At 38.0% G+C, this 21,534-nt stretch overlaps 1 pseudogene; it reads left to right on the top strand.

The window, feature by feature from the left end:
* Positions 1-19,325: 19,325 nt before the first annotated feature.
* Positions 19,326-21,190, top strand: LOC145099530 (dolichyl-diphosphooligosaccharide--protein glycosyltransferase subunit STT3A-like; annotated as a pseudogene).
* The last annotated feature ends 344 nt before the right edge of the window (positions 21,191-21,534 follow it).

Genomic DNA, 21,534 nt, shown 5'->3' on the forward strand with positions numbered 1-21,534 from the left:
AAAGTGAAAATGACGTATTTAGTCCGTTTGTTATTACGTTGGTTGTTTAAGCTTAGTTGTTTACCAAAATTATGTGTCACACCCCTAAACCAAGGATGGCGGAAACGTCCAGGGGTGGAGGACTTCATGTACAGTATCAGAACAACGTGTATAATAGTGCTCAAAGTAAATAAAACCATCATAAATATAATTGAAAAAGTTACACCAAAGTATATGTTTACATGTTTCAAAATCAATTACATTATGATGACAAAAATAAATTGTTGACGGTTTAACGTCCCATCCTCAAAGCGCTGAAGTTTTCCTGTTTCACTGATTTCCTGAGAATACAAGTAGTTTTGAAAGAGTGTCAACAATTAAGTTGGTGAGTTCATAAGAGTTTTGTTTGGAGTAGAAACCGTTTTCCTTTTTAAAATCGATAGAGTTGATTTCCAGAAAATCCAATATTTTCTTAGTTAATTGTAAACAGAATATTCCTATATGACGTATTAATGAACTCTAGATTGACCCGCAAATTTCCCCTATAATCGTCCAGCGTATATAAGTTATATAAGATTTAGGTTAGATAAAACGTTGAATATAATGGGTCTGCCCTAGGTCCACAACCAAACAAGGAACAGGAGATGAGGCGGGCCCACCAATTCTAAGCCAATCACGACTAGATTCTATATAACTCTATCATATACACTTAGAAATTATAGCTGAAAACTGACAATGCGAAAGTGAATGTGGACTTAAACCCAATAACCGGAACCAATCCTAGTGTAGTGTACGAAATAGTAATAGTGACTGTGAACATAAACTATACATATCATAGTTCATCGGATAGTGATAGTGACTAGTGAACATGAACTATGCATATTATAGTTTACCAAAAGTGGTGGTGATGGTGAATATAACCTATACATATCATAGTTCATCGGATAGTGATAGTGACTAGTGAACATGAACTATGCATATTATAGCTTATCAAAAGTGGTGGGGATGGTGAATTCCTTTCTTGTAATTAAGTTCATAGGGTAGATGAAACATAAACTATACATATTATACTTTATCACTTTGTTTGTAATATATATATATATATATATATATATATATATATATATATATATATATATATATATATATGCCATAACTATACCGATTATAACTAGCGTGTTCGTTTGTGGGGGTATAATGGCTTAACTATACTTATTATAGTTTATCATAATTATCCATAGTGGTAATAACTCTTTTGTACGTGTAAAACCTTTAATAATGTGTTTGTTATGTAAAATAACCCTAAACTATACCTATTATAGTTTATTAATTATTTGTGTGGGTAGTGAGCATAAGCCTTACTTGTCACAATTTACCAATGTTTATATTTTAATGGATGTAGCCTTTGTAATATCATTTATATATTTACCATACTTGTGGAGGTATAAATCCATTTGTTTTATGATTTATGTCTATATAAGAATACAAAATTGTCATATATCGCAACAACACATAATCACATAATGATGTATACCTTGCTCAACATGTTACAAGGTGAAATGAAATTTATAGTGTTTTTCTGTTAATAACATTTTCTGTAACTGTTATTGGCAAATTTGTAGAAAAATCATAAAATGTCCAAATCAAGTTCTGCAACTTCTGAGAGTTTGGAAAATGAGTCTAGTTTGTTCATAATTTTTATTATAATTTTTAATGACCTCTTACTTGTGTGAAAAAGTCCATAATCACAGACTGGTCCGGATTGATATTTGAAATGATAGGCAGTTTTGTAAAAATCACCATAAATTGTAGAAAAATCGTATGGAGATGTGCAAGTAGTCATTTTAAAGCTAAGAAGTGGAACTACATGCACCTAAAACAGTTTTGAAAACTAAAATGTTTAAGATGTCCAAAACAGTCCGTGAATGGAGTTGAACTTTTCTGATGAAGGCTGTTAGAAAAGTGTAGTTATGTTCTTGGTGTTTTAACTTGTATTCCCCCCCTAAAAACTTGAGAAAACGTGAAAATGTAGGGGTATGAACTCACCTTAAGTGATTTCAGTAGGTAAGTGTTGAAGAAGAGAAGTGTTCAACCCAAGAACACTTGAAGAATCACTTGAAGATTCGAAGATCTAACACAATTATGAGAGACTTTGTGTAAGATATCCATGATTCGAGTGGAAATAATTGAGATAATCATAAAGAGAATGGATTATTCTTACCAAATGTGGAGGAAAATCCAAAGATCCGCCCTCAAATCTCGAGTTCTAGAGAGGGAAAATGAGAGAGAAAAGAGTTTGCTCTTTTTGGTGAAAAGAGAGGAAATGAGAGAAATGAGGAGAGAGGATGAATATTCAGCTCTCAAAAACGTGGGAAGGAGTGATGATTGAGTGGAAAGGACATTGATGTGACCTAGGTAAGGTGGGGAGGTGTGGCTGGTCATAGAGTGGGTGTGGGAGTGGTTGCTTGTGTCATAAAGTAAAGCAAAGTCAACACTCCACCTCTTTGTACTTCACCTACTCCCTTTTGGATAAGGTTTTATCCTTAAAAACGTGATTAATTAATAGTTTAGGGGCCTTATATGTTAAAATAAAGTTTTGGGTGAAAATCCCGTGCTAAAACAATTAAAAACGGGCTTAAAACGCGAATTTAATCGAAAACCGGGAGAAAAAGGCTTCCCAGCGAGGCCTCTCGGTCCTAGGCCGAGGTTTGGTCCCTAGGCCGAGGTTCGGTCATGGTGGTTGCTGAGCCGGATGCGAGATGCGAACCAGGAGCGAGAAGCGAGGGGCGACGGTCCGTCCGAAGGTTCGGTTCGGTTTTTCTTCATCAGAAGGTTCGGTTCGGTTTTAAAAGGCGAGAAGTCAGAACCGAATGAACAGTAGGGAACAGTAGTGAACAGTACCTTCGGTTCGGTTCCTAAGAGGACTTTCGGTTCCTAAGAGGGGTTTCGGTTCCCAAGAGGACTTTCGGTTCCTAAGAGGGGTTTCGGTTCCTTAAGTCCGTTTTTCGCTTAGACTTCCGTTTTTGGGCTGTTTTTGCCAAATTCGAGGGTCGGGATGCCCCAAGTGATTATAGAAAGTTGGGAGAGATTTCGAGAGAGATTTGAGAGAGATTCCACATACTCAGAGAGATTTCGGAGAGATTTGACATACTTGGGGAGATTTCACATACAAAGAGATATTTGGGAGAGATTTCACATTCTTAGAGTTTTGGGAGAGATTTGACATTCTTGGAGAGATTTCTCATTCAGAGAGAGATTTGGGAGAGATTTCACATACTTAGAGAGATTTGGGAGAGATTTGACATTCTTGGAGAGATTTCTCATTCAGAGAGAGATTTGGGAGAGATTTCACATACTTAGAGAGATTTGGGAGAGATTTGACATTCTTGGAGAGATTTCTCATTCAGAGAGAGATTTGGGAGAGATTTCACATACTTAGAGAGATTTGGAAGAGATTTGACATTCTTGGAGAGATTTCTCATACAAAGAGAGATTTGGGAGAGATTTCACATTCTTAGAGAGATTTGGGAGAGATTTCTCATAGAGAGAGATAAAGTGAAAACGATTGAGAGAGGTTTCATTGGTGACCTTTTTGAGTGTTTGGCTTCGCAATGCAGGGTCCGTAAGCCCCGTTAAGCCTTGTTTAAGGATCTTGCATACTCCCGATGAGTATGCAACATTGTTTTATCGGTTTGGCTCGCCACGTACCACAGTTTTAGGTTAAGGAGATCTAGATGTACGCACTTTTCAATTTATGATTTCTCAATAGAATAGAGAGTTGTTTAGAAATTACATAACGTAAACTCTAATACTCATGGCAAATTGAGTTGACCGGTTTGACTTGTTGACTTTAGTTGACTTTGACTTGACCGAAAATTGACAGTTGTCACATTATGTAAGATGCTCACTTGTAGGGGTGCAAACGAGTCAAGCTACTCGCTAGCTACTCTAGAGCGGATCGTTAAAAGCTCGACTCGAAACCGATTTTAAACGAGCCCGAGCCGAGCTCGAGCTTAATATTAAGCTTGTTTATTAAACGAGCTCGAGCTCAAGCCTATGTCACTAAGCTCGATTAGGCTCGCGAGCCTAAACGAGCCTTTATATAATATAATTTATTATTATTTATATATATATTAAAATAAAAACATATTAGGGGAATTATGAATTTAGGGTATTAGTAAACGAGCTTTTTAACGAGCTCGAGCCGAGCTTAAGCTTATTTAGGCACGTCAGATAAAAAAGAGTCGAGCCCGAGCCCGAGCCGAGCTTGTATAACTCTTTACGAGCTCGAGCCGAGCTCAATAAAAGAAAGCTCGAATCAAGCCGAGCTCGAGCTCGAACCTCATATAACTTAAACGAGCCCGAGCCGAGCCTGGCCAGGCTTGGGCTTGGCTCGGCTCGTTTGCACCCCTACTCACTTTTGTAAAAATGACATTTTTGGTCCATAAAACCAAAAATTTACAATTTAGGCACATTTTTGGTAAAAATGACACTTTAGGTCCCTTAAGACCAAAAGTTTACATTTAAGGGCTTATTTTAATTAAAATAACATTTTTAGCCCACTTTTGTTAGAAATGATATTTTCGGCCTAATCTTTGAAGAAAATTTACATTTGCGACCCAATGTATAGAAATTTCCATTTTTGGCTCAAATTTGTATAAAATGCCAATTTAATCCACAAAAGTCAATAATTAGCCTTTTTAGGCACTTGAAAACCATGAATGGCTAAGTGAAACCCATTTTGTAATAATGGACATATTTAGCCCATATAAAACCGTGAAGGCTCATTTTTAAGCCCATTTTGTGAAAATTTACACTTTTGGCCCCTTTAAAACCACAAGTATCTTTAAGAACCATTTTTATTTAAAAATGACTTTGTTGGTCCTTGAAAAACCGTGAATGCCCTAATAGCTTCACCTTTTTGTTTATTTGTCAAAAATGGGCCCTTAAACGGTTTTGTTTGGTTTCCTAGTGTTCCGCAACATGTTTACTCCTTTCACTTCATAATAAGTTGTATAATGTGTGTTAGATTCCAAACGTCACCAAGTCTTGGTAGAGTTTTCGAGATTTATGAAGTTTTATCACATAAACAAAATATATAACATGGAAAACACATACAAACATGCATAAAAACATGTATCTAACACAAAGCAACTTTTATCCTCCCCCAAAACATAGTAAAAACCGAAAATAGGGGGTATAAACTCACTTTGGGGTGTTGGATTCGGTTTTAGTGAAGAGTTGAAGGATTTTTCGTCCTTGGAGTGTTCCTTGAGCTAAGCTTTCGAATTCTAGGAAGTTCCAGGAGCATGTTCATGAAAACATGTGTTCATGAGGATTGATCTAGTATAAAATGAAATAATTCACCTTGAATAGAAAGTAACTTACCAAGAATGAGTGAACTTTGATAAAGTGTTCTTGAACACACACACACAAGCACACAAGAATTTTGCAAGTGGAAGGATGAGAGAGTTCTTTTAGATTAGAGAGAATTTAGTGTTTAAAATCTGGATGAAGTGAGGGTGGTGGTGGGATCTTCGGGCGAGGATAAGAAGAAGAAACAAGAAAGAAGTATGAAAGGATATTGCATGAATGCATGATATTGTCTAGATACTTATTGGGTAAAATGCATGGATAACCTCTAGGTATTAATGAGGTGTCATCAATTAATCCCATGCAATTTTTTTTAACATACATATGTATGGGGCTGAGAATTAGAGGAAAAGAGGAAAATATGGACCTTGGGCTTGTTCTTGCTTCGGCCCATTAGGGAGTTTTGATCCATGTGGGCCCACCTAGGTGTTTACGGCCCAAAATGACAAATAGAATGGGTTTTCGGCCCACTGGGTTTCAAGAAAGTTGTTTACTGCCCAATAAGGCCCATGAAAGCAAAGTGAGACATTTAAAGCAAATAAGGCCCATATTAAGTCTTATGGCCCAAAATGTTATAGTTCAATGAATGTGGGTCCATTTAGGGTCCAAATGAGGATTCTTAGCCCACAATATCAAGTTGTGGGTTTATTGGCCCACTAGGCCCAATAAATGATTCTTGGCCCAACAAATGTTTGAACCGGGAAATTAGGGTTACAACCCCAAGTAGAGTGTATGAATAGTATAGAATTAGGTTTTGGGCTTCATGAGTGAGTTTTGATTTGAATAGTTGTTTTTTTAAATGAGTAATGTGTTTAACCTTAAACTTGAAGTTACAAGATATATCAAGAATTGATTACATATAGACAAAATTTCCTAGCCAAAATGCTAGTTGTGACAATCTTGATCACTGGGAATATATGAAGATGAAGTTGAGAGAAAATAGATTTGATATTTGAGAGAAATTGTGGACGATTTCATTCACTGGAAGTGTTAAATGATACCATTTTGTATCTTATATAGGAAGGAAAAGATAGGCGGTTGAGGTGTTGTTTACATTGGTAAATGGAATTATAACATTGGGAAGTTAAATCAAGTAAAATATCTAGATATTCACGAGGATTCCGGCCATAAGAAAGTAGATTTCGGCCATATACTTCACTTGGAATAATTGATTTCGGTCACAGTGGTAGGCATCTTAGATATTTCGGTCCTAGCTTTTCTTCATGAAGAGATTTCAGTCCAAGGGGTAAACATGATGGGATTTCGGTTTTGGCATTCCCCATGAAGAGATTACGGTTTTGGTATGGGATCATGACCGAAATCTCTTTGATCTTAGATTCTTAAAACCGAAAACCCCTTTGTAGGGTATCATTCATGCTTTTTGATTTACTTCCTTTACATATGTTGACTTGTATTTATCTTATATATGCATGGTTTTCAATATAAGTATATATAACTCCTATAAGTATTGTTTTCAAAGTATAAATATATATTAACATATATAAGTATGTATTCTTGGCATCCAAAGTTCTTATTATATTAATGTTATGGTGTTTATTCACTTGTACATGATTGTAGTTTAGACTTCTATTTGAACAAGTTTGAATTACACTGAGTTGATATAACAGGTTGTTACATCTTCTCCTTGCTTAGATCTCTTCATGTTATGGTTGTATGCTTCTTTGTCCCCTTTTGGTTGGTCTTAATGGGTTAAGGCGGTTTTAAAAGGTAAATCTTGTAGATATGGATGTTTGGAGGGTTCATTATGCTTAAAGGTGAAAACATTATGGGGTTTATGGTCTCATTCATGCATTAAATCATCCATTAAGTCCTTAGGAGCTTTAAGAGCTTCTTTAAGACATGCATGCACATAAAGTTAGCAACTTTACGTGATAAACCATCTCAAGGAAGTCAGATCTAAGTTTTGGACTAGAGTCTTAATGGATTAAGAGTTGGGAATGAAAGTTGGCTGAATGAGGGAGTACGCTGGGGTTACAACCAGCTATGCTTAACATACAAGCCCTAAGGCGAGTACGCTACATGTACGAGTTGAGTGCGTCCTGCATACTCAGCAGGTTAGGCCTCAGAATATTAGGTCTTCGATTTGGGCCATATTTTGGGCTTAGATGATTACGGCCTTGTTGGGCCATCATAATTCAAGTGTTTTAGGCTAGGAATATTTTGGACCTTGTATTAAGGCTCATGAAAGGGATTTGGGACCAATTTGGAAAATTAGGCCATGATTGGGCCTTGGTTGATTATTTTGGTAATTGGGCCTTTTGGATTGTAGGTTGAGCCTTAGTCTTGGACCAAATTAGGTAAGTGGTAAAATGGCCTTTTTACCCTAATTTTTGGATTGATGGTTATGGATTGGAATACAATTAATAATTGGATGTTATTTGGTATTGATAACCCGGGGATTTGTCAGACTAGCAGCCAGAGAATTATTCGTGTGATTAAGTAGTTCGAGGTGAGGTTTCCTCATTGTGTTTAGCGGGTCGAAGGCACCAACGCCGACCCATGATCGGTTATGCTAAGATACTAGATGTATGTGTGACTCTTGTATATGTATGTGCTTGTATGCATACGGGGCGTGGCCTGATGGTTATTATGTATGTTATGATCAGTTATGCTTATATGATTTGTATGTGGTCGGGGCTCGTTATGTGAGTTTGGTATGGGCCCATATTACTCTGTTGGACGGGGCCCATTATGCGAGTTTGGGTGGGGCCCGCTATACTCTTTGGGTGGGGCCCGTTATACGAGTGTGAGTGAGGCCCGTTACACTCTTTGGGTGGGGCCCATTAAGTGTTTATTATGTATGGTATGTGGTATCTTGGGGAACTCACTAAGCTTTGTGCTTATGGTTTTCAGTTTATGTTTCAAGTACTTCTAGTTCCAAAGGGAAGAGCTCGGGAGGATTGCAGAGCACACAACACCTTGTTACTTATTTTCTTGATTTACTCTGATGTGATATGATGATTGATACATTTGTTTATCTGAATTTGTATGATGATATTCTTGGGATACTAGTTTTATTAAATTAAAAATGAAATTCTTTGGTCTTATTTTTGGGACGTTACAAGTTGGTATCAGAGCGTTGGTTTGAGGGATTCAGACATACTCTCGGGTGTGTCTGAACTTAAAATGAGGATTTGGTAAAGTTTTTCAAAATGAAATGTATTTTTAAGAAAAAGAGTTTTCTAAGACAAGAAAGGGTGTGGTGCATGCAATCATCCAAGCTCAAGTAAGTTATCCCAAAATACCCATACTTGTTATCTGATATGATTTGATCTGTGAACCTATGAATCGCATGCTAGTTATGGCTAAGGATCTGCTCAGTTTTTGCATCATAGAATGCTAGGAGAGATGTCATTGTATGCCTATTGTATGAGCTTGTAGACTTACATGCTAGTATCGATCAGTCAGTGATATGATGGTTTGATTAGGTGATGCTTCATTCTAATGACTTGATGCATGAATGCTGCTTGGTTTGTGATTTTTAGGGGTTCTCACTAGCTTTAGCTAACTAGTAAGATAATATGCTAAGTTACATATTATGGGAACTAAATAATTTTAGAAGGTTACGTTTTAACTCTATTGTGCAACTTTTCTCTGAGTCCAACCATTGTAGTGTGAGACCTTTCAATCGAAGAATTATCTGGCTTTAGTGATATGTAATTGTATTTGTGAGCTTGTTAGATGAAGTTAGCTGGAGTTCATTCTGCGGCTGATGGCGGAGAGTGGTGTGGAGTTTTCCATAGCAAAACCTATGATGTGATATAATGCTGGGATCCATATTTTATTGAGGGTTATTTGTATGGATATAGGGTGACTTGGCAGATTCAAGGCAATCCTTGACAACAGTATAGATAGATGTGGAGGGTAGTATGGGCGCGTACTACTGGAAGCAAAGGCTTCGTACTCGAGTCAAGGATGGCTACGATGAAACCAAGAAGCTTGTAAGGATTGTGATCCCTTGATGTTTTTTGTTGCTTATTTTGATGGCATATATGGTCTATATTCAATATGATGACATTGTGAGGCAGACCTGTTAGCAGTTCTGGTGCTGGAGAGGGCGCGGGCTCATGTTTTGGAGTCGGGCAACTAGATGATCAGACTAGGGAGTTCATCTCGTTTGGGATTGTGTGTTTCATTGCTGAGCAGACTCTTGTGATCTTTGGCACAGTCAAGGAGGGTATTCTTAAGATTTTGGATGAGCGGTTGAGTGCCTTTCATTCTGAGATGGTGTCCTTGGTGGGGGTGCATTCATTGACCTTCTAGTGATATGTAATTGTATTTGTGAGCTTGTTAGATGAAGAATTATCTGGTTTTAGTGATATGTAATTGTATTTGTGAGCTTGTTAGATGAAGTTAGCTAGTTTTAGTGATATGTAATTGTATTTGTGAGCTTGTTAGATGAAGTTTGCTGGAGTTCCTTCTGCGTCTGATGGCGGAGAGTGGTGTGGAGTTTTCCATAGCAAAACCTATGATGTGATCTAATGCTGGGATCCATATTTTATTGAGAGTTATTTGTATGGATATAGTGTTACTTGGCGGATTCAAGGCAATCCTTGACGAAAGTATAGATAGATGTGGAGGGTAGTATGGGCCCGTACTACTGGAAATAGAGGCTTCGTACTCGAGTCAAGGATGGCTACGATGAAACCAGGAAGCTTGTAGGGATTGTGATCCCTTGATGTTTTTTGATGCTTATTTTGATGGATTATATGTTATATTTTCAATATGATGACATTGTGAGGCAGACTTGTTGGCAGTTCTGGTGCTGGAGAGGGTGCGGGCTCATGTTCTGGAGTCGGGCAGCTAGATGATCAGACTAGGGAGTTCATCTCGTTTGGGATTGTGTGTTTCATTGTTGAGCAGACTCTTGTGATCTTTGGCACAGTCAAGGAGGGTATTCTTGAGATTTTGGATGAGTGGTTGAGTGCCTTTCGTTCTTTGATGGTGTCCTTGGTGGGGGTGTATTCATTGACCTTCTAGGAGTTTCGAGCATGTGGAGCTCTGGAATATCACGGGGCGAAGGACCTAATAGCGAGCAGGAGGTAGTTAGAGGATGTTGCTAACGCCTTCCGCTCCGATAGTTTCCCTAAGGGGGCAAAGGTCAGACTTGTTGGATAAGGTGTCTAAGTCCATAACTATATTTGGTATGTACTTGACCCGACCCGACATGGTCCATTTGGGTTGCATGGCATCATGCATTTGGATAGACTTAATGAGATAATAACACTTGTGGTTTATTAATATATTATAAGTTCTAATATATTAATAGTATTATTTAATTAGTATTGATCAAGAATAAATTTGGAATTAATTAAGTGATCAAAAGATGAGTAATTACATATATGGGTTGATTATGTAAATCATCCATAACTTGTATAGTGGGCTAAAGGCTCCATGGATTATCAAGTTGGGTTAAACCCATAGGATGCTCCATGGGAGTTACAAACCTATGGGTCATGGAAATGAAGAGTCATGCCACATTAGGGTTTACATGGTGTAACCCCAGATGTGACACACTATACAAGGTACATGATACTCACCAAAATCGGCAAAACTAAGAACAAGAGAGGGCAAGCCGATTTTTACAAGTGTTATACATACTCTAAAGTTATTCCAAAGTGTTTGGTGCTGTGTGAAGCATTTGAGGCATCACACTTAGGGTGCTAGGCTCTCAAGGTTTTCAAGGAATCAAATCAACTACAAGGTATGCAATTCTAGCCATCTTTTAGATTAAAAGTTCCCCATGTATGCTACATAGGATAATGAACCTTGGAAATCATATTTTTCATGTCTTTTAGACTTAGGGGTGCATGTACACTTAGGGGTGTTAGAATGCTCATAACCCATCAAGACTTTCCTCTTGTCTTGTAAAGGACATGGCATGAGATTGGTAGGAGGAGGTTGGGTGCGTAGTGGGTGATGAGGCTACTAATTCGATCACCAGGGATGATTTTGTGACCAGTTTTAGGGCTAAGTTTGCACCGGTGATTGAGGTGCAACAGTTCACGCGAGAATTTCAAGATCTCCGCAAGACTACTGAGATAGTGGCTGAGATCACTGCGATGTTGAGAGAGAGAGAGAGAGAGAACTTTTGGTTCCGCGGTATGTGGCGGATAAGGAGATGATGAAGGATAGGTATCATGACATGTTTAGGAGTAACATTCGACAGTTCGTGAGCCGATCGAGCTGCAAAAAGTTGGAGGATATGATAGCGAAGGCAAGAGAGAGAGAGAGAGAGAGAGAGAGAGAGAGAGAGAGAGATTTAGCTTGAGATGGAGAGGAAGATGAAGTCGGATAAGGTTTAGGTATCACGGAGTTCAGGAAAGAGGCACAAGGTTGTTGATGCAAGAGGGAAGGGCTAAAAGGGTCAGGGCCGCTGTGGAAAGTGTGGTAGGACGAATGATAGGGCATTCAGTGTGGGTGGTTCTGGCAGCTTCAAGTGCGGCCAAACTGGTCATATTAGCAAGGTTTGAACTGCTACCACCACCATCACCCCGGTATCTGATCTGAGTTGCTTTCATTTCAATCATAGGGGCCACAAGAAGGCCCATTGTCCGATTTTGGCTGCAGCAGGACCTGTGTCAACACTTGCTCCTGCAACTCTTCGAATTACTCACAACCACCAGGGCCGAGCAGATGCACCTGAGGGGAAGAGCAGGACCTTTCAGTTGATAGCCAAGGAGGCTTGAAAGGCACCATATGTGGTAACAAATATGTATCTTTTCTTTATATCTTTATTAATATTGAATTGTTGTTGATATTTATGTGTTTTATTTTAGGATCGTTCATCTTGAACGATATTTCTGCTTTTGTATTGTTTGATTTGGGGGTTATCCGATCCATTGTATCGCTTACTCTTAGCAAGAGGTTTGCTAGAGCTCCGGCGGAGCTGGATTGTCTGTTAGATGTCGAGATTGTAGGTGATAGGTATGTCCGGGATGAGAGGGTTTATCGGGGTTGTACGCTTCAGTTATTCAACGAACAGTATTTGGTCGACTTGGTTCCTATTCTTCTGCATAGGAACAAGGTTATTGTGGGTATGGATTGGTTGAGCCCTAATGAGGCGATGATCGATTGTAAGAAGTATTTACTTCGGGTTTGGACCCGAAGTGGGGGAAAGTTATGTCACCTATGTTATGGATACTCGGGATAAGGGTAAGGCGTCCGTGGATGATGTGCCGATTGTGTGGGATTACCCGGATGTGTTTCTAGAAGTTTTGCATGGGGTGTCTCCGGAGAGGAATGCTAATTTCAGGATTGATCTAGTTCATGGTGCTGCTCCAACAACCAAAGCACCATATCGGTTGGCTCCTCCCGAGATGCAAAGTTGTCTACACAATTGTAGGAGCTGTTGGACAAGGGATTTATTCGACCAAGCAGTTTGCCTTGGGCAGCACCGATCTTGTTCATGAAGAAGAAGGATGGGTCTCCTCGTATGTGTAGTGACAATGGGAGCTGAATAAGGTAACAGTGAAGAACTATTATATACTCTTAATGATTGATGATATTTTCGACCAGCTTTAGAGTGTGTCTTGGTTTTCCAAGATTGATTTGCGATCAGGTTATTATCAGATGAGGGTTAGGGATAAGGATGTGCAGAAGACCACTTTCCGTACTCGTTATGGTCATTATGAGTTCGTGGTGATGCCTTTTGGGCTCACCAATGCTTCAGTCGTGTTCATGATCTTATGAACCGCGTGTGTAGACCGATGTTAGATCAGTATGTGATTGTATTCATCGATGATATCTTGGTTTATTCCATGTCTCAAGAGCAGCACGAGGAGCACTTGAGGGAAGTGTTGGAGACGTTGATGAGGGAGAGACTTTTCGCAAAGTTCTCAAAGTGTGTGTTCTTGTTGTGCGAGGTGTAGTTTTTGGGGTACCTTGTCAACCAGAATGGTATTCTTGTCGATCGGGCCAAGTTCGAGGTCATGACACAGTGGGAGGTTCCAAGTTCTCCATCTGAGAATCAAAGTTTTTTTTGGTTTGGCGGGTTATTATTAGAGATTCATCCAAGATTTCTCCAAGATAGTTGTTCCCTTGACCCGACTGACAAAGAAGACGGTTACATTTCGTTTAGGGCCTGTGTAGCAGGCAGCTTCGGACACCTTGAGACAATGGTTGTGTGAGGCATAGATTTTGACCCTGTCGAAGGGTGTTACGGATTTTGTGGTATATTGTGATGCGTCGATCACAAGATTGGTGGCAATGTTGATGCAGAGGGGTTGCGTGATTACTTACGCTTCATGGCAGTTGAAGCCTCATAAGGGGAATTATCTGATGCATGATTTGGAGTTGGGTTCGTGGTATTCGACCACAAGATTTGGCGGCATTACCTCTATGGGGTCCGTTGTACAATTTACACGGATCACTAGAGCCTAAGGTATTTGATGGATCATCCGAATCTGAATATCAGGCGGCGCCGGTGGTTGTATGTGGTGCAGAATTATGATTGTGAGATCCTTTATCACCCGGGGAAGACCAATGTGGTGGTCAATGCTCTCAACCGCAAGGCGGTCGTGACTTTAGTCAGAGACATGTTTGAGGATGACTGTGATTACTCTGTTGTTGGAGCGGATTTGTGAGGCTCAGATTGACGCTATGAAGGAAGAGCACCGAAAGAGTGAACGTATTGTGGGTCAGTTGGAATCCTTCAATTATGATAGTCATGGATTGTTGATTCTGCATTAGTGTGTGTAGGTTCCATATTGGGGCTGTGTACGTCAGGTTCTGATGAAGGAGGCCCATAATTCTAGGTTCTCCATTCATCTCAGGGCGATGAAGATGTATAGGGATCTTCATTCTGGTTATTGGTGTCCCTGCATGAAGCGGGATGTGGCCTGGTATACTGTGTGGTGCTTTCCATGTAGGAAAGTCAAGGTTGAGCATCAACGACCTCACGGAAAGATGCATCCGTTGGAGATTCCCGTATGGAAATGGGAAGATATCATCGTGAATTTTATCGCGAAGCTACCCTGGACTACTCGCGGAGTGGATTCGATTTGGGTCATCGTGGATCGTTTGACCAAGGGCTTGCATTTCATCCCGATTCAGGAGAGTATTTCTGTAGAGAAGTTAGCTGAGATTTATATCAGGGAGGTTGTGGTACGTCATGGGATGCTGGCATCGGTGGTTTCTGATAGAGATATTTGTCTTACTTCCCAGTTTTGGAAGAGGCTTCATGACGAGTTTGGCACTCGTCTCCATTTTAGCACAACATTCCATCCGCAGACCGATTTCGGTGGGAATTTGGATACGTATCTTCCGTTAGCGGAATTTTCGAATTACAACAGTTACCACACAAACATTGATTGTCCTCCTTTCGAGATTCTCTATGAGAGAAAGTATAGGAGCCCGAGGTGTTGGTGTGAGGTTGTTCAGCGGGTTATGTGGAGTACCAAAGTCATACTAAGACCAGTGAGCTTATTCAGCAGGTTTGGAGTAGGCTCCAGAAAACTCAGTGTAGGCAAAAGAATTAAGCCGACAGCCGCCAGTGATATTTAGAGTTCTAGGTGGGAGATATGGTTCTGTTGAAGGTGTCACCTTAGAAATGTGTCATCCAATTTGTGAAGCGGGTCAAAATGGGTCCCAGGTATATTGGTACTTTCAGGGTTTTGGCTCGTGTGGGCCGGGTTACTTATCGCTTGGATCTTCCATATGAGATCAGTAAGATTCATAGTGTTGGGTTTTGAGAACTATAACACTCTTATAATGCACATGCAACCCTAAATGCATTGGATCTATGTTTTCTCTAATTATACATGCATATTTTCGATTTTCCAAAGCATTGTCCTAACTAGCATACATTTGAACAATTGAATGATACAACTAGTTAGATGACTTACCTCTTAGAAGGACTTGTAGTTCTTGACCTTTGAAAGCTTGAGCACCTCAAGTGTGATGCCTCTAATGGTTCACAAACACCAATATGCAAAAGGTAGCTTAAGAGAATAACTTATTTGGCTCAAATGAAGGTGTAACCGATTTTGGTTCATGAGGGTTCTATTTATAGTGTTGCACATGCTAGGGTTACACTTTGTAAACCCTAATGACCCATGACTTTCCACATTCTCATGCTCCATGGATTATCTCATTGGATTAGCCCATCCATATAATCATGGATCATTGGCCCATACTACAAGAATCATTGATTTACATAATCAATCCCCATATATTTAATTAGTCTCTTTTGACCACAACATTAATTCCAAATTAGTTCTTGACCAATACTAATTAAATAATTTCATATTAATATATTATACTTGTAATATATTAATAAACCATAGTAACCTTATTCTCAAAATCCATCCTATCAAATTGCACTGGTGAAGGCAACCCAAAAAGGACCATGCTATAATCGGTTCAAGTACATTCCGATTATAGTTATGGGCTTAGACACCAAATCCAACAGTCTTCCACTTACTGTAATTTGTTAGATTTCAAACTTCAATGCAATGATCCTTTTGTAATGACTATGTACACAAGTCACAGAGACTTTGTCAATTACAAAAATTTCCATTGGAGATTGTTACAAGACAATTCCATAGATCCAGAATCTCATATTCAAAGAAAATTCCTTTGAACATCCTTCTTGCATAAAAGTTTCTAACTTTCTCATAGATTCTTGATATCCAACTCCCCTTATGGAAACATTTCCATATTTGCCATCTGATAACTCATTGTTAATAGAATCATGTCTATTTATAATAATGTCGATATGGTCCTTCCATTACTATACTTCCAATTATCCATAAGCAACCAATCTTTGGCAAACCTTGGATTGTTCTTAGCAATTGTTTAATAACTTTAGTCATATCCAGTTATAGTTCTTTTTCCCTCTTAATGCCCTAGGCATTTGGAAAATTAGAACACATGAATATTATAGCATATGCAATCAATCCTATACCCGAAGCATATAGGATACTATTCATAATGTCTTACATAAAGACATGATACTTGACCAATCTTTTCCTATAATATTTCCATATATAGAACTTCCAATGTTGAAGCATTTCAACATGGTATTCATATAAATTCTTGACTAAATTTGATTAAAATCTCAATCTAAACTTTTAGAATTGAAATGAAGTAGAAGTTCCTCTCCCTTAATTATAGCAAAAAAAACTTTTCAAACCCTGCAACTTTGCGAATTGAAAACTTTGTTTTCTATAATTAACATTGCTAACTTGCAACACATACCATAATAATTATGCTCCCACTAGCATAATAATTATTATCTTACTAGCATAACATTTATGCTCCCACTAGCTTTGACATGTACCTAGAAATAAGCTGGACTTCTAGAACTCAATACTTGTTGACTTTCTTACAAAAGTTCAGATTTCTGATACGAGATGCTTCGATAAGCCTTTATCACACACCTTTTATTAGAAAGCTCATATGTGTGTCTAAATAATTTTAGAACTTACAGAAATAAGTCTAAAATGTTTAGACCTTTTGCTATTTCTCACAATTCGAACTATGAAGAAGGATGTCGTAATCATAATCGAATTTGAGAATGAAAATATCACAAATGTTAACTCCTTAAAATCTACTTAGTGAAAGCGTTTCCTCATTATCATTTTCATGAATTGGAGAGAAACCTTATGACACTTAGATTTTTATGGTGATGTGTTCCTATCCATGTGAATTTGTCAAAACCATAATCACATGACAAGGTTAGTGACAAATCGAAACTCATATGAACTGAACTTGTTCAATCTTAATTTCTTGCCACCTGGCAACTCAAGGGCCTACCATTGCTTCAAAATTATTGAGCATCTCACACTTACTGATCAATGAACTTTCACTGATCAAGGTGCTTAGCCCTATGCAAATAGTTGAGAACACATAGAGCTCATGTGCATAGTCAACTTTAACTGAAATGGGCACAGTAACAAGAATATGTCAACACGATAGGTTAAAAACCTCAAGTCGTGTGCTAGTGATTAACAATATGTTTACTCTTGATTAGTTTTTGAAACTCTTCAAGATCTTTAAGATTCCCACTAACCTCTTGACATATAAGATTCACTTTGTCAAGGAACATTATTTGACAAACAAATATTCAAGAGTTAGTGCGGTTTCTTATCAAGAAAAAACACTTCACACAATTGGTCTTAGATGGTCTTTGTCTTATCCAAGACATCACAACTTACCAATTTCCACTACTAGAAAAATAGCCTTTTACGACGCGCAAATTACGACACTCATTAATTTATGTTACGCAAACGAGAATGACATTAAAAAAGTGTCATCTCTTCAGAAAATTTAAGGATTTAGGTCACGCATTATTGCGTGCCTTTAAATTAGTGTCAAAAGAAAAAAATTAAAAACACGGAGGGCGTTGTACCTTAAATGCGCGCCCTCTATATGTGTCGCTTTATAATTCTAATGAACGCGCGTTCCTTAGTTACAAGCGGAAAAAGAAAAGCCAAAAAATTAGAAAACCCGCTACCCTCCCTGCCCTTAGCATTTTCACGCATCTTTCATTTTCCTCACACTGTTGTGCAACTTCTCAATCAAAGATCGAAGGTTACGATTTCATCTCCATCTCTCGACTTCATCATCTCAATCAAGAAAAAGGGCTTCTGATTTCCATTCATCTACTTCATCGTTGCTGTAATTTCACCTTCTTCATCTCTCTGCTGTTATTGAGAATACTCGCCAATAGTTTTCTTGCACTATTCCTTGACCTGCTTCCTTCTAGATACGCTTCTGATCGAGAGATTCAGGTTAGGGCTTTCAAGGCGCCATGGAAACTGTAATGGTGTTCATTGTGGCGGAGGGATTAGGGTTTCTAGAGTGAGAGATGAAAGGGGAAATTGGGGTAAATGTCCGTAGAAGGAAGCATGTAATGTTGTTCTCTATTAACTGACGACTTAGGGTTTTCACTTTCACCATTGTTGCTGCTTCGCCACCTAAGCGAATCGACACTCATAACGCACCTTCCACTTCAACTCTTTTCACAGATTTCTTCCCAGCTGATTTTATGATTTCTGATTTCTTCCATCTGATTTTAATTTTAGATTGAGATTTCTACATGTCAGTCGCCAACAGCCTATCACCGAAACCAAACTGAGACTCGCTCAATCGCTAAAAGCCTGGGATTTGCTAAAAATCTATTACTCAAACGTGGGATTGACTGAAAGTCTAATACTCGTTGAAAAATGAATGCCTGATTTCCAATTAGGATTTCGTATTTATGGAATCCAAGTTCTTGATTCCTGAATTTGATTTCCCTTGACCCTCCTTACAGATCCGTAGAAAATTCAGAAGATCCGCCACATATCTCAAGCACACGATACCATCTCTCTCTCTCTAACACACACACATGGTTATAGATACTGAATCTTTTGGGGGAACTGCGTGTTTCTTGGTTTTCTGCATTTGTGTGCATGCCTACAATGTGTTTGTGGAAATGTTTAATAGGTTGTGGTGAACACATGGCAGACCATTGAAAGAAGAATACACGTCGACTCTACTCTTTGTGATGGTACTCCGGGGACCGCTTTCTTGCTCTTGAAATTTTTTCCAGTGAATGGCAACGAGAATGATCTGAACACCTCTGCTTGCATTATTGAAGCTTGTGACTCTGCTTCTGCAAGCTTTAGGTACCCTCTATAGTACTCCAATCTCATTATCTTGATATATAAATCCATATTTAACATATTGTTGAAATCGATAATGATAGGGATGTAACCTTTTTACGCGGAAGTGCTGGAGCTTGTGCTCTTGGTGCTGTTGTGTCAAAGTACCAAGAAAATACACAACACAGATGATTGAATACTATTTGACCTGATTCAAAGAGGTAATATAGTAATTTATATTGATTTTCTTGCTTAATAAGCATAATGCTCATTTATATAACATTGATTTTGCCTAATTTTGGAACAGATTGAAGTAAAGGAACATTGGGGAGATGAAATGTTACACGGGAGTGCTGAACACTCATGATGTTGCAAGCATGCTTTTCACCTCTATTTGATGCAAGTTCCTTTCTGATCCTTTATATAGTAATGTTTGTATACTTTTGTAGTGCCATGGTAAGGATTCTACTCATTTTACATTTTTACCTTTTTTTCATATGTTTAATTTCCTGCCAACTTAAACTTTTTTGTCTAACGATATGACAGGTACAACTAATGCTTGTGCTTGCCCCAACTGCATGCATATTATCCGAAATTGCTCTTTCTGAAGCCTTTGATGTTTTCGCAAGATCAAATAAATTCTATGTTTTTAGTTTATTTGAAAATACCCAAAATGAAGTAAGTAGTTGCAATCACACACACGCACTTCTTTAGTCCTCAAAATTATTTTATTGACTTTTTTGTTGACTTTGACCACTAAGGTTTGGGATGGAGTATCTGCTAGTACTGTTTCCATGGAAAATAGTGACAAAAAAAGAAGATTTGTTGAAGAAAAGACCTTCCAAGAAAACCAAAAAAAGAGGTGGTTGTGGAAGAGACTTCCAAGAAGAAGACTGAAAAGTGGCCCTTAGTCTTGCATGTTGACACATCGATTTTTGCTCTTTTCTTAATTGTGTTGATGGGTGCCTTCTATGTGGTAACCATACTTTCTTCCATTAAAGTAGGTTTTTTTAATCAAGTAAAAAAGAAACACCCATGCATAGCTTACCATATTAGGGTTTGTTTCTTTCTTTTCCATTAAGTGATGAATGGTGTCTGTTGTATGTACAAGGACTTTTTCTTATTTGCACCTAATGAACCATCTGAACGACAAAGTAAATGACGATTTTACCCTTTGTTTAGGTTCATAGTGTGCAGGATGCAACAGAAGCATATTCAGCTCTTTAAATTGTGCTCACATCTCATCCACCTGAAGGTCTTCATGTTTTTGATGATTTCAGAGAGGCTTACGCATGGTTAAGCCATAACACTGAAGTGGATGATAAAGTAAGTAACTCACTGTATTCAATCAGCATTTATATAAGGTCTTATCCATGCTTAGGACTTAGGACTTAATGCACTCATTCACACACACACACACACACTTGATGTTACCAAACAACAACAATGGCTAGCAGGACAGTTATAGTTGATAATACAACATGGAACAACACACATTGCTACTGTTGGTACTGCCATGTCATCACCCAAAAAAGCTGCTTGAGAATTTTTCAACTGTTTGGATGTCTAGTTTTATTTTTTTATTTTTAAATAATAATAAAGAATTGAAAATAAGAAATTAATTATTTGAAGTTTTCATCATTGTCAGGTGTCGTGGGATACTCTAGTGATGATATAAAAAAGTTCCTATGAATGGGTGTGTATAGGAGGAGGCATCTTCCCACATATGAAGGAGCCTGATTATCTTGTATGTTTAAGTACTTCAAGTAATGTACTTTCATTTTTTTAATTAGTTATAGCATTGTACTTTCAAATAGTTTCTAATTAGGGCATTGTAGTTTTAAAAAATGGAAAATAAATTACTTCTATTTCATTGTTATTTCTTCTATTTCATTTTTGTTTATCTATTCTAATAAATTACTTCTTTTTCATTGTTATTTCTTATCAGGTCAATACCAAATTGGTTCACATGCGACTCTAACCATGCTAAACCCCCTTATGTACAAACTATCATATTTCAAGTAATCAATAATCAACTACTTTTTTCTTGTTTTGTTTAACAACATAAGTAAGTCTTATTTTATTTTATTTATTTATGTAGATTTGTGGAGACTGATGGTGGTAGAGGATATGATAGAGTTAGGAAAGGTGTAATAGGAAAAAAGCATTTCAAATTGACTCATTTTATTCCTGCTTTTGAATATATTTTTCATCTGCCTCATCAATGAAATGGATGCCTCTGTTAACAATGTGTACTTCCATTGGTTTAATTATATATACATATAATACGGTTCTAAATGGGTGTATTATATGTGGGCAGATGCAATGGGAAAGCTAGAAGATATGGAGAGTTCCAACCGTGAACGCCTTTGGCCCCAACTTGTTAAGGGTTTCAAAGATCTTTTTGAGCGCTTGAAGGTATTTGATATGACTAAATTCTTAATCAAAAAACGTGTCAAAACCTTTATTCTTTTAGCAATCAGTGTTAGTTTAATGTGCACACAATAATAGATGTGATTATGACTTATGAGCTTGTATTCATTGATATTTATTTTATGCAGCTTCAAGAAGA

The sequence above is a fragment of the Lactuca serriola genome, chromosome 4 (genome assembly GCF_051521515.1).
Source record: "Lactuca serriola cultivar US96UC23 chromosome 4, Lser_US96UC23_V15, whole genome shotgun sequence".
NCBI lineage: Eukaryota > Viridiplantae > Streptophyta > Magnoliopsida > Asterales > Asteraceae > Lactuca > Lactuca serriola.